Raw genomic sequence first — 13,527 nt, 5'->3', positions numbered from 1 at the left:
TTCTCCTGAAGCTAAACACTGGAAAGAGACTATTAAAAGTGAAATGGACTCTATTATCTCTAATGCCACTTGGGAGTTGGTAGATTTACCTCCTGGGTGTACCACCGTAGCATGTAAATGGGTGTTTAAGAGAAAACTAAAACCTGATGGGTCAGTAGATAAATTCAAAGCCCGCCTAGTTGCTAAGGGATTCAAACAAAAAGAAGGGATTGACTATTTTGACACTTATTCTCCTGTTACCAGAATTACTACAATCCGAGTGTTAATCGCATTAGCATCCATATATCATCTTGAGGTCCATCAAATAGATGTCAAAACGGCATTCCTGAATGGAGATCTAGAAGAAGAGATATATGTGGATCAGCCTGAGGGATATGTAGTCTCTGAAAATGAGAATAAAGTCTGTAGGTTAGTCAAATCTCTTTATGGTTTGAAGCAAGCCCCAAAGCAGTGGTACGAAAAATTTGATAGAACTATGCTATCGTTTGGCTTTGAAGTAAATGACTCTGATAAATGTATGTATGCTAAAATGAAAGGTGATAATTGTATTATCCTATGTTTATATGTAGATGATATTCTACTATTTGGAACTAACCTTTCTATTATTAATGAGACTAAGGCCCTCTTAAGTGGTAAGTTTGATATGAAGGATATGGGTTGTGCTGATATGATTTTAGGACTGAAGTTGACTCGTTCAACTGATGGAATAACAATTTCTCAGTCACTCTATGTTGAGAGAGTATTAGAGAAATATGGTTATAGCCAAGTTAAATCTGTTGTCACACCATATGACCCTTCAAAAACTCTCCACAAGAATAATAGTGGTGTGGCAGTATCTCAATTAAGATACTCACAAATAATAGGTAGTCTAATGTATTTAGCTAATTGTTCTAGACCTGATATTTCTTTTGCTATAACGAAATTGAGCAGGTTTACCAGCTGTCCGGACAGAACGCATTGGGATGCATTAGACAGAGTACTCAGATACCTAAAAGGTACTATATCCTTGGGCTTGTGGTATGGGAGATTCCCTGCAGTCCTGGAGGGATATAGTGATGCTAGTTGGATAGCAGACACTGCTGAATGTAAAGGCATTACTGGTTATGTCTTTACACTTGGAGGCGGTGCAGTTGCTTGGAGGTCTGTTAAACAGACGATTATATCCCGTTCTACATCTGAGGCAGAATTGTGTGCTTTAGATACCACAGTAACTGAAGCTGATTGGCTTAAGGGTCTTCTTTCAGAAATTCCCTTGATGGTAAAGCCAATACCTTCTATTTCAATACACTGTGATAATCAAACAACAATAGCTCAGATTAGAAGCTCCAAGTATAACCAGAAACAGAAGAGACATGTACAAATAAGATTGAAGTCTATTCGTGAGCTAGTATCTCTTGGAGTGGTGTCATTGGACTTCGTAAGTTCAAAAGACAATATTGTTGATCCACTCACAAAAGGACTTGATTCTGAGAAAATCAAGAGATCCAGTAAGGGAATGGGACTGAGGCCTATCCTGGTTTCATCTATAACGGCAACCCAACCTATCTGATTGGAGATCCCAAGAAGTATGTTCAATGTGGTATAAACAAGTTATAAGGGTGACCGTAAGCATCAAATTGATTGAGATATAATCTCATAGTCTCTTCCCTGGATAGATGCTTGACTGCTAGTAAGGATGAGCTTAAAGGCTCTTAATGAGTTCAAGGTCTTATTGACAGGATGCTCGCAGTACATCCTTGGAGAACTCACCTATGTAAGTGTAACTGTGTGGCCGCAGTGTGGGGGGTCTAGGCAACTTCCCTTAGCACTTATGAAACAAGATTTGGTGGCATGGCCGTAATGCACCAACCTAGAAGGATTCAACCGTCGCCTGTGATGAGTTGTTACCATTTGACTTCACATATAAAAAGGTTTAAGTTCAAGACCTAGTTCACTTCAAACCTATGTGAATAAGATTGGTGTACTTAGGTGAAAATTCAAACCGGAAGGTATTTTCACTAAAATCTCATTGCAACCTAGCCTCAGGACATATTTTTTTTGTTTTTTTATTTTTATTTTTATTTTTTTTGTTTTTAACCGAAATGATTTGAATTTGTGGGGGATTGTTGAATTTTGTTTTAAATTCAAAGTATTTTTTTTGTAGTGTTTTTAGTCCCACATTGCTAAGTGGAGAAGCTTGGAAGGGCTTATATAGGAAGCACTTCCATCCTTGCTTAGAAATGATAAGGGGACCTACACGCATGCGCGGGCCAAGCCCAAATCGAGTGGATTTGGGGGGTTCGAGCCGGAAATCCATAAACCGGGCGTCACGTATGCGATTAACGTGCACAGGGGGGGTGCAAATCCCCAGCACGGGCGGCCCGGTATGTTTTTGCTGGTTTGGTTCAGTCTGAACCAAACCAGTTTGGTTTCCGGTTCGGTCTGAACCAAACCAGAGTTTGGTTTTTCGGTTTTGTTTCGCGCATGAGGAAGGGACGCGGACGCGACACTGAGACGCGTTTCCTCGCTAGCGAAGCAGTGCTTCGTATCTTCTCAAAGTGAATAAAAGGGAACTTGCAGCACCTCTATTCTTCACTCAAGCCTCGAGCTTTCTCCTCCTTCTCCCTTCTTTGTGCGATTCATTCTGCACGATTTTCTGTTTTCTTCTCATCGAGTTTTTCGCTGCTTTCTTGTCCTGAGGCTTGGTCTTCCGGCGATCTGAGGTTGGGTCCGAGTGTAGCGTCCGTTTTGGGGTGCACCTAAGGATGAGACGAGCGGTTGTCGGATCTTGGGGGAATTTTGCCGGAGAGCCTTTGTACCGTGAGGCGGCAATAAATTTTCTAAGGACAGTCGGCGTGCCGACGCTTCAACCGGATAACTATATTCTAAACCCTACTCCTTTATTTATCTGTCTATTGCATGTTATTTTTTGTGTGAATATAATACTGCTTATATTGCTTTATTTTACAACAAGTCTCACCAATTCACCTACACTTCATGCGAGTCTCAGAATCTCACTTATAAGCATTCAAACTTTGGATCATTATTATTGCTTGTACTTTGTGGTCTAGGTTTGATTTGCAGTCATTGCATTATTCTTTGAGAGGATTAACAAGATTATCATAATTCACATGAAAGAGACAAACCAAAAGACGGGATTTTCATGAAGCAAATAGGTGGTGAACTAGTAGTTCACTTAGTCTAGAATCTAGAAGAGTGTCTTAGCTGCTTACTTAGTTATGATTGGTTATGAGATAATTCATGATGAAGGTGCTTGATGGCTAACACCACTTGCATTGTCAGTCATTAATTGCTTTGCAGAGATAGGCTAGTTATATTGTTTACCTCTGTGATATCGAATATGATTCGTGCATGTTAACTAATAGACAAAATAGGAAAAAGTGATGGAGGTATGTTGTTTGAAATTTCATAGTCATTTAGGTGCATGGGATAAATATTAATTATAAGAGAAATATCATAAAATATTTTAGAAAGAAAAACTAAAAATTATCTGATGATATGTTTTTATTTATTTTTTAAGTACTAGTTTTTTTGCCCTGACATTAAACCACCACAAATAATCATGTTGGTTATTTCTCATCGTTTTTTGTTCTAAGGCTCAAATTTCTATTAATTAATATTATAACTTTATCAAATGAGTTTAATATCTTGTCGTACATGGTTATTCCTACTTAGTATACATGTAGATTTATATGTACATGTCTATATATGTGATTTTTCTATGGTCCAGTCCTCTCTCGACTTTGTCATTTTGTTTCATTTGACTTTATAGTGTGGACTGTGATAAACAGTCATCTTTTAAACCTATGATTGTATTTATTATTCTAACCTTAACATATTTTCATGATAGAACAAGAAAGAAAGGAAGAAGGTCCATGAGGTTGGCATCTTGAAAAAGGATCTTGAGGCTATTCGAGAGCAAATTGAGAAGATGGAAAGAATGAGTAAGTATTTTGGCCAAGATTCCCTTAAAATTCTTTTTTCACTGATATTGAATGTGGACTTTTGATCTCATTGGTCTTCAACGTAACATTTTTTTTTTACTTTTTTTTCTAGGCATTCTTATAGTCCTCTTCTTTCTAGATTGAAATTTGATGCTCTTAAACCTTCAAGAAATCAGAATAAAAATTTCATCCAAGATTGTGATGGATTGATTCTGGATTTAAATTTTAATATGATTATTACTACACTATGCTTCTCTTAGATTTCTCTCTCTCTTTCTTTACATAGTGAGCAACAGTGTAATACCTGCATTAAGATTTGATGCTTTTCTTATTATATACAAATTTAGTGTAATACTTGTAATATCATTTCGATCTAGTTAACTATTTTGAGGCAGATCACTTCTTAGATTTGGAAATTCAACAGTTTTTTATGTAAAGAAGTCTTGTGAATTGATGAATAACTTTTATATGGTAATGCTGTTATGTTTTATCTGGCTCTATATTTATGTAGTTGCTCACGTTTGTTGAGGTATCCTATTAGTGTAGGGAGAATTTTATTTTGCTTTCAATGACAAACATAGAACTTTATTGTTGCATTCTTAAAATTCCCAGAATGATAGATCTACACTATATGATGTGGTTGAGATAAATGATGAATGTGTCTCTTTTTAATCATTCAAATTAGTCATCTTGTTACCTGGTGTTCTTACTACTTTTTCAACTATGATTTTTGGTCTTGGTTTACTAATATATTATTTATGTGTTTTTACAGTTTACAAATCTCAAGTACTCCAGAGTTGAAATTGATGAAGTGCGGTTCGAGTGGGCTGAATGCATGCTAGATTACATTTGAGTAGGAAAGGTATTTGATTTTTGAAAACTTTGGATGATGCATGCATTTGCATGGAATGTAAATTGCGGATATTACCTTGATGTGTACAATATCTATTACCTTTTGATGTTGTAAAAAGAATATTTGTGTATTTTATGAATATTGTTGTAAGAAGAATATTTATATAATTTGTGAATATTTGTGTATTTTATGGATACTGTTGGAAGAAGAATATTTGTGTAATTTGTGAATATTTGTGTATTTTTATGGATACTATTGTAAGAATAATATTTATGTGTTGGTTACATGGATATTGATTTGTTTGTATATTATCGGGTTTTCACTGTTTCGGGAATCGAATTTGTGTCGTTAAACAATACTGATATTACATTGATTTTCCACCGCTGCAAAACCGGTGTCATTAACTAATATTACATCGTTCGTATACCGCTGCCAAAACTGGTGTTATTAATATATAATATTACATCGGTTTTACACTCGATGTCGTTAAGTGATACTACACCGGTTATAACCCGATATCTAAAATGGTAAATCTTTTACATCGCATTCATAGACATCGGTAAAAAATGTAATAGACAGCGGTGGAAAATCGATGTCTATGAGGGTTTTTCTTGTAGTGGCCTTTCGCACTTTGCCTTACATCTTTCTGAATTCTTTTCTCTGTCAACCTCTCTTCTTTTCTCCTCCGCGCTTACTTGCCTTTGCGAACTCCCCTTTCTTGTTCTCCCCTTAGGATCCTAGTAAGTTGTTCATCCTTTAGTTGTTTCTTGCATTTTCCTATGTCGGACGAATAGCTTATTCCCTAGTATGCTCATATTCACTCGAATTTTGACAATTCCGATCGAGCTGTCATCCACCTTCGGTACAAAATCTTTATGAATCATTGTATCGTCGCCCCCGCATCCATTGCTTATCCTCATCATCCTCCTGCCAACCATATTACTTTCTTTAAGGACCAGTTAATGACCAGTTTGTGCTTTCCTATCTCTCATTTCCTATCTGAAGTAAGTCAATATTTTAACATTCTCCTACAACAATTTGCCCAAACACTTCCCGTTATCACTGTGTGATGTATTGCTATTTCATTTGTTTGATATCCCAGCTACAATTAACAATCTTGTCCTATTTGCCTACCCTAAAAAATCTGAACCGTAAATTGTTTTCTTTGAGGAAATGTTTTCTTCAAATAAGGGCTAAAAATCTCACTTCTTGTTCATGAGACTACCAGAAGCTGCCTCTTGGCCTACCGCATGGCAGTCTTCTCTTCCTCCACTCCTTGATTTCAAGAAGCTAAAACAAGACCCTGTCTTTCTTGCTCATTCTGATAAATTGACCTACCATCGTTTTTCTATTAAGAAGTGCTTGCATGAAGAGTTTTGTATTTGTTTGTTTTAAGCCCCATTCAAAAGAGGCTGCATTGTCCCTTCGGTAAGTTATGATACTTAGCCTTCACCCTTTTACTAACTAAAGTATTTTTTATTTTATGCGGTGGATGATATTTTTGAAGCTTTAGTTGACAAGGCAATCAGCCGGGAGAACAAGGAACTTCTTTTTCGAGCTGCTCCCAATTTCTGAAGATGTTCACCTGGAGGAAGAGGTCACCCCTAAGAAAAAACGCAAAGGGCGTAGACTTACCTTAGCCCCTTCTCCCAAAAGGCCAGCACTCTCCACCTCTGAAGATCCTGTCCCAGGAGATGTAAGGGAGATGCCCCCCGAACCTACATTATCCACTCTTTATCTTGCCCTTTCAACTCCACAGCCTGTTCCCTCTCAAGAACCTATTCTTATTCCTAATAGCACTTCTAACCCCAGCTTTTTCATACCGGCCCCTTCAAGGAAACGTTCCCTCACATGATTATCAATTCTTCATTTTTTTCTTTAGCCTCTATTAAAACCTCCTTATCTTCAACCTTTACTCCTTGTCCCACTCTCCCAATATTATTGGGTGGCCAACTAATGAATGTGTGGGAAGAGACCAGGGCTCCACTAGGTGAATTGACCCCTACGGTGTTAGCCGACAAATTTTCTTATGAGCAAACTAAGGTAATGTGATCTTTAAATTAATTATTTTTACTTGTTTTGGATACTAATAACAACCTTTATCTTTCAACAATGGATAACCGCTATGAATGTGGCCTATAAACTATATGATTTGGCTCGCGAAAATGAGTCACTGAAATAGTAAACTTCCGAAGCAACTTCTTCGCACGCTGCTGAACAGATAAAAGAATTATCCACCCAACATCAAAAGGCTCAAAAATCAGTACAAGTCAAACTCGATAAAGAAAATCAATGGAAGATCGCAATGGGCAATTTTCAAGCCCAACTTTAATCGGAGACCCGTCTTTGATAAAACATACAGACGAAGTTGGATGAACAGATCGCAGAAAACAATCAACTGCCGCTCAGATGGAAGTACTAAAAACTACACATGCTTCTGAGTTAGCCACCAATGTATCTGAGCTAGAGGCCAAAGATGTCTAACAAAACTGCTTACAATTAGCTTTGGCAGAGGCTCATACCATAATAACTGCCCAAGAAGCTAAGTTAACCAAGAGCAGATCCTTTGATCCGCAAATTGCGGACCAGAGGATGGTCCATTACATGAGGACCCTTAATTTGAATCCTGTGATCCGCAAATTGCGGATCAGGGGATGATCCACTGATGTGGACCCTTAATTTGGATGGACCCCTTCTTTAAATAGATGGGGTCCATTCAAATCAAAGGTTCACATCAGTGGATCATCTCCTGATCCGCAATTTGCGGACCACATGATTCTTACTGAAGTTAACCACTTAATTTTTTCTCGCCTAACCTAACGAATCCTTTGGTATTTTTAACAGTGATGTCATTTCTATTGTTATGTGTGTAGCTTTACATTCCGTTAACCTCATCCCAAATTTCTTAATGGATAATGATATTATAAATATGTGTAAGATTAAGGCGACCTAAACTCATTATGCTAAGTTCATTCAGGTGAAACCTTTTTTCGATTTTCAGTATATAGGTAAAATCTAAAAATTCGTAAATATATCGAGGTGTACTCATCCGAGTAAACTCGTCTAAGTAAAACCGTTCAGGTTGAACCTATTTCGATCTTAAGCATGTGTATAAAATTGAGAATACTTAAAACTTTTTGAGGTAAATCCATCTAGGCAAGCCTGTCTAGGTTAATCATATGGCTAAAATTGAGAATACATAAATTTATTGAGGTCCGTACGGTCAAGCCCGTCTAGGTTGATACTATGTTAATTATAATTATATGGCTAAAATTGAGAATACATAAATTTATTGAGATAAGTCTGCCCGATTAATCCTGTCTGGGTTAAGCCTCATTCAACATTATTTTCGTCCAATTTTAAACCTACCTCGAATTTTACCTTTTTAATCCTCAAGATCCCTTTCGGTAAATGTGCCGATATTTCACAATAATGGTTTGTTCTATTAATTGCTTATGTGGCCTTCTTATCGGTTACACGTGTGAACATGGTGTCGTAAGTGTACTCGTTTTCCAATGCCCACCGCCTCATTCCATCATCAAACGACTCACAATTAATCCCGCCTTTTCTACAATCATGATCTAACGATCGTATTCAGAAGGCCTTTCCTTTATAAAAAATTACCTTTGCAAAAAGAGAAGGGGAAATATCCTAAGGTTTCCTCTTCATCCTCTTGTTTTTTGTCGCTCCTTCGACTCTCTGCTTCTTCCTTTTTTAAGCCCCAACGATCTTTTCTCTCCTAAAATGGCCGAGTGGTATAAGCAATGTTTTTACGGTTTCACCATCGATGACACATATGACCTTACCTTCAATTACGACATGTCCTCTTGTATGGTTATCCCCACGCAGGAAGATTGTCCTCATCGCCCTCCTGCAGGGAGCGTCGTCATCTTCAAGGAACAAGTGGTGTCAGGCTTACGTCACCCCTTACATCCTTTCTTTGTTGATATTAGTCGCTATTTCAACCTTCTACTACACCAGCTTATTCCCCAATCCTTTAGCATCTTAAGTAGTGATGTCATTGTCCTTTGTTTGTTGAATGTTCCCTTATTATCTCGCTTATTTCATTATCATTTCTTCCCCTGCCAGGTAGCGAACAGATTATTTAAGTTCCAAGCTCACCCTAAAGCAATCTTGCTCAATAGGATTACATCCTAAGAGGAATAGAGGGATAAATATTGTTTCCTATGACACCCTAAAGATTCTATTGCCACGCCACAGGAATCAAGTGGAAAGTGCACTAAAAGCTAAAGCCCTCTCCGACCTAACTCACAAAACTACGCTATTAGAGGATCTCAACAACTCCCATGCATCTCGATCTCCCGAGCTAACCGAAGAGCTAGCTACTAAGGATTATTTGCTATTAAACGACCAGGAGAAATTGCGCGCTCAAGATACCTAGATAGCCTCCTTAGTAGATGAGTTAAACTGTGTTAAATCTGAGAGAGAAAGGTTGAGCAGGACACTGCCCAGTTGGAATTACAAACGTATGTAAAGGGAGAGGCTGAATGTGATGAGGCTAAACAGAAAGCTTATCTTGAATCTCCTACATTTAGTGAAGCCTTTGTCACATGAATTACGATAACGCTTAGCCATGCTTCTGTAGGAGTTCTCCAAGAACTATGGGAGAGTGGCCATTTATTTGCCGAACTTCCTCCCCCCTCCTCATAGATAGTCAATGACTTAACAGAGAATTACATAAAGAGCTCCTAAGTAGATTCGATTAAGTGTACCTCTATATTCTTTGTATTGCATTCCTACATTACTTAATTATTGTAAAGAATCGAACTCCGGAATATTCAATAACATTTAAACCAATAATTAAATGTCACATGTTGTCTTGCGTAATCTTCAATGTCTTTAGAACCACTCGTAGCATACATTACTGCAAAGAATAACAATAGAACAACAGTTAAATGGTATAGTACCTATTATCTTGTGCAACCTCCTATATCTTCAGAACCACTAGTACCTTAAATTGCTTAAATACGAGCGAGTGAATTATTGAACTGGATGAGAATCCATTGCTGAGCAAAATAACCAGATTGAAGGATGCAACAATGAATCCCCAAACTACCTATTATACTAGATGAAATAATAGGTCGCACAAGTTATAACAACCGAACGAGATAACCAGGTTGGATAATAAAAATTTCTTAATCTATAAAGAAATCTGAATGAAATAGTATGTCACTCAAGTCAGAACATCCAAACAAAATAATCTGGCTAGATGATACAACTTTAATTTTTATAATGAAATCTGGACAGAATAATAAGCCGCACGAGTCATAAGAGTCGAGCGAAATAATCATGGACGATGATATAACTTCTTGATTTGTGGAATTCCTCCGAAGTGCTAATAATCCAACCAGGCATTAAGGAGTTTACAATAGACCCAATTGTCTTGGTGTTGTACATATATTTGAGTTTAAAGTTGGAATTCAATTGAGTTAGAGTTTAAAGTTGAAACTCGACTGTATAATACAAGCCTGCTTGTGCGATAGCTGTATATATGATCATCTAAAGTCAAAACTCGACTGTATAATACAAGCTTGCTCAAGCGGAAGCCGTATATATGATGGTTTAAAGTCGGAACTCGATTAAATAATACAGGTCCGCTTACGTGGTAGCTACATATATAATGGTTTAAAGTCGGAACTCGACTAAATAAAGTTTAAAGTTGGAACTCTACGAAATAAAGTTTAAAGTCAGAACTTGATTGAATAATGTAGGCCCGCTTGTGTGGTAACTGTATATATGATGGTTTAAAGTCGGAACTCGACTGTATAAAGTTTAAAGTCGGAACTCGACTGAATAATATAGACTCTTTCGTGCAATAGCTGTAAATATAATGGTTTAAAGTCAGAACTTGATTGAATAAGACAAGCCGCTTACGTGATAATTGTAGATATAATGATTTAAAGTCGGAACTTGACTGTATAGAGTCAACCCAATTGCTAGAGGGTTAAATAGATTTTTTAGATAAGTTCACCTGCATACTCCTTAGGTATATACAAGATATAAACCACTTATAGGTGTACTTTGTGGAATATATGTTCGAGTGGCATGATAATCCACACGAGCCCCGAGAGCTAAACAAAATAATCGGCCAGATGATATATCTGTTATCTTTGTAATAAAATCTGGACGGAAGAGAAGAACGCACAGGTCATAAGAGTTGGGCGAGATAATCAATACAGATCATATATCCTCTTCTTCAATTGTAATAAAACCCAGACAGAATAATAGACCGCAGAGCTATGAGGTCCGAGCGAGATAATTAGGCCATATAGTATATCTTCTATTTTTTATACTGAAATCCGGATGGAATAATATATCGCATGAATTGTGAGAGCCGAGAGAAATAATTAGGTTGGATAATCATGTTCCCTTAATATTAAAATCCCTCCGGAGTACATATTTGCCTGCATTTACATTTAATGTATAAAATCTGAACAAAATGCACAAGTAAATTACAAACGTACTTGTTAAGTTATATAAGGTTACAAATGATTAGAACTCCAGGGTCGCTCTAAGTTTCTTCCTTCTGTGTCTTGGAGATAGTAAGATCCTGAAGCCAACTTTTGTACTATCTTATATGGTTCTTTCCATTGCAGCACCAGCTTATTAATATCCCCGACCGATTTAAGGTGCTTTCAGACCAAGTTGCCTACTTGGAAAAACCTTGGGATGACTCTCTTATTATAGTTCTGCCTCATTTTTAGCAATATTATGTCAACCGAGTCGCCGCCTCATCTCTGATCTCTTCTATTAAGTCTAGTTCCATGAGGTGCCGACCGACATTGTCCTCATCATATAATTGTCTTCTATCAGATTCCACATCAATCTCGACCGGAATTATTGTTTCACCACCATAAACTAATTGAAAAGGAGTTATACCTATTTGCTTCTCGAGTGGTGGTGCAATATGCCCATAATATGCTAGGTAATTCATCAACCCAACTTCCTTTAACGTGATCTAATTTGGTTTTAAGTCCTCTAATGATGTCTCTGTTTGTTACCTCAGCTTGACCAATACTTTGCGGATAAGCTATAGAGGTGAAAGCTTATGTAATACCATATCCCAAACACCATTCCCTAATTTTTCTGCCATGGAATTGTCTTCCATTGTCAGAAACCAACTTATGAGGAATCCCAAATCTGCAAATAATATGTTTCCGTAAGAATTTAATAATCATCTGCTCAGTTATCTTGGCTAAGGGTTCAGCTTCTACCTATTATGAAAAGTAATTTACTGTCACTAGTAAAAATCTTTTCTGAGCGGGTGCTAAAGGGAAAGGCCCCACTATATCCATACCATATTGATCAAACGGATAAGAAACAATAGAAGTTTTTGTTGGTGCGGGAAACATCCGATAGTCGAACCTGTGTTTTGATTATGTTAAAGGGTTCAAAGTTAGGTTGCCTTGTTATCTAACGTGCTTGAATGAGTTTGCAGGAAAGTCCTAGGTATACTTAGGCAAAAGTCCTATCTGCGGTTAGGTAGGTGGAAAAATCCTAGGGGGTGGTAACCCTAGCTAGGTCCTACGGAGTGGTAACCCTAGATGAGGAAAAGTCCTAACTGTGGTTAGACAAAGGGAAAACCCTAGGGGGAGCTAACCCTAGGTCCTAAGGGGTGGTAACCCTAGGTAGAAAGTCTTGGCGGGTCGAGGGCTTTGGGAAAAAGTCCTAGAGTTAAGGACTCTAGGTGGAAAGTCCTGGTGTCACGAATCAGGTGAAAGATTGGGTGGGTCGTGGAGCGGACGTCCAGTAAAAAGTCCTGGATCATCGGGAGCTAAGAAAAAGTCTAGTTGGTCTGGAGGATCAACTGGCAACAGGTAGACTCTCCTGAGTGGAGTAGGTGAGGACACGTTCCCCGATGAGGGAACAGTAGGTGTCGGTTCGACCTAGGGTTTCCGGTTGGGAATCCAAAGTCAGAATCGGACAGTCAATGACTGTCAGATAATCATATTTATTATGTTTAATTATGCTAACTCTGTTTTATAGGATATGTTTTTGGATTTTGGACTAACCAATTTTGCAGGAAGAAATCCTCTCGCAGCAAGGCGTGAGGGTGCCCTCATGGAGCTTGAGGGCGCCCTGGATGCTGAGTAGAGGGCGCCCTGGATGCTGAGTAGAGGGCGTCCTCATGGAGCTTGTGGCCGCCCTAGACACTGGCACTAGGGCGCCCTCATGGAGCTTGAGGGCGCCCTGGACCTTTGCGTGAGGGCGCCCTCATGGAGGTTGAGGGCGCCCTCAGGCGGATAAGCTGCGAAGTGGTCAGAGCTCATCCACGCTGCGGATTCGGTGCGGGTGAGGGCGCCCTCCATGGTGTTTGGAGGTGCCCTCCACGAGCTTTATATGCAAGATTCGACCAGCAGCTTAGGATATTATTTGAAACACAATTCATCTTCCGTGTGCTGCTTAAAGAACGTTCCGACAAAGCCGCAACTCGACCCCAACGACCAGACGCTTCAACTTCATTGTTTTCTTTTTTTCTTTGGTATATTTTATTGCTTTGTATTGTACTTCAAAAGTTGTAAAGATTTATGAATTGATAGTGATTGTCCACAGAAAGCGATCAACGATCACGGGCCTTAAAGTAGGAGTTGCCCAAGGCTCCGAACCAAATAAATCTTGGTGTTTGCATTGTTTGTTCTTATATCCGCTACGTTTACTCGTTAAGTTTTCCGAAACGAAAAGTGAAAGCCACGAGCACTATTAACCCCC

Source organism: Zingiber officinale, chromosome 11A (genome assembly GCF_018446385.1).
Source record: "Zingiber officinale cultivar Zhangliang chromosome 11A, Zo_v1.1, whole genome shotgun sequence".
NCBI lineage: Eukaryota > Viridiplantae > Streptophyta > Magnoliopsida > Zingiberales > Zingiberaceae > Zingiber > Zingiber officinale.
The sequence above is the reverse complement of the archived record's forward strand: the minus strand, read 5'-3'. Positions refer to the sequence as shown.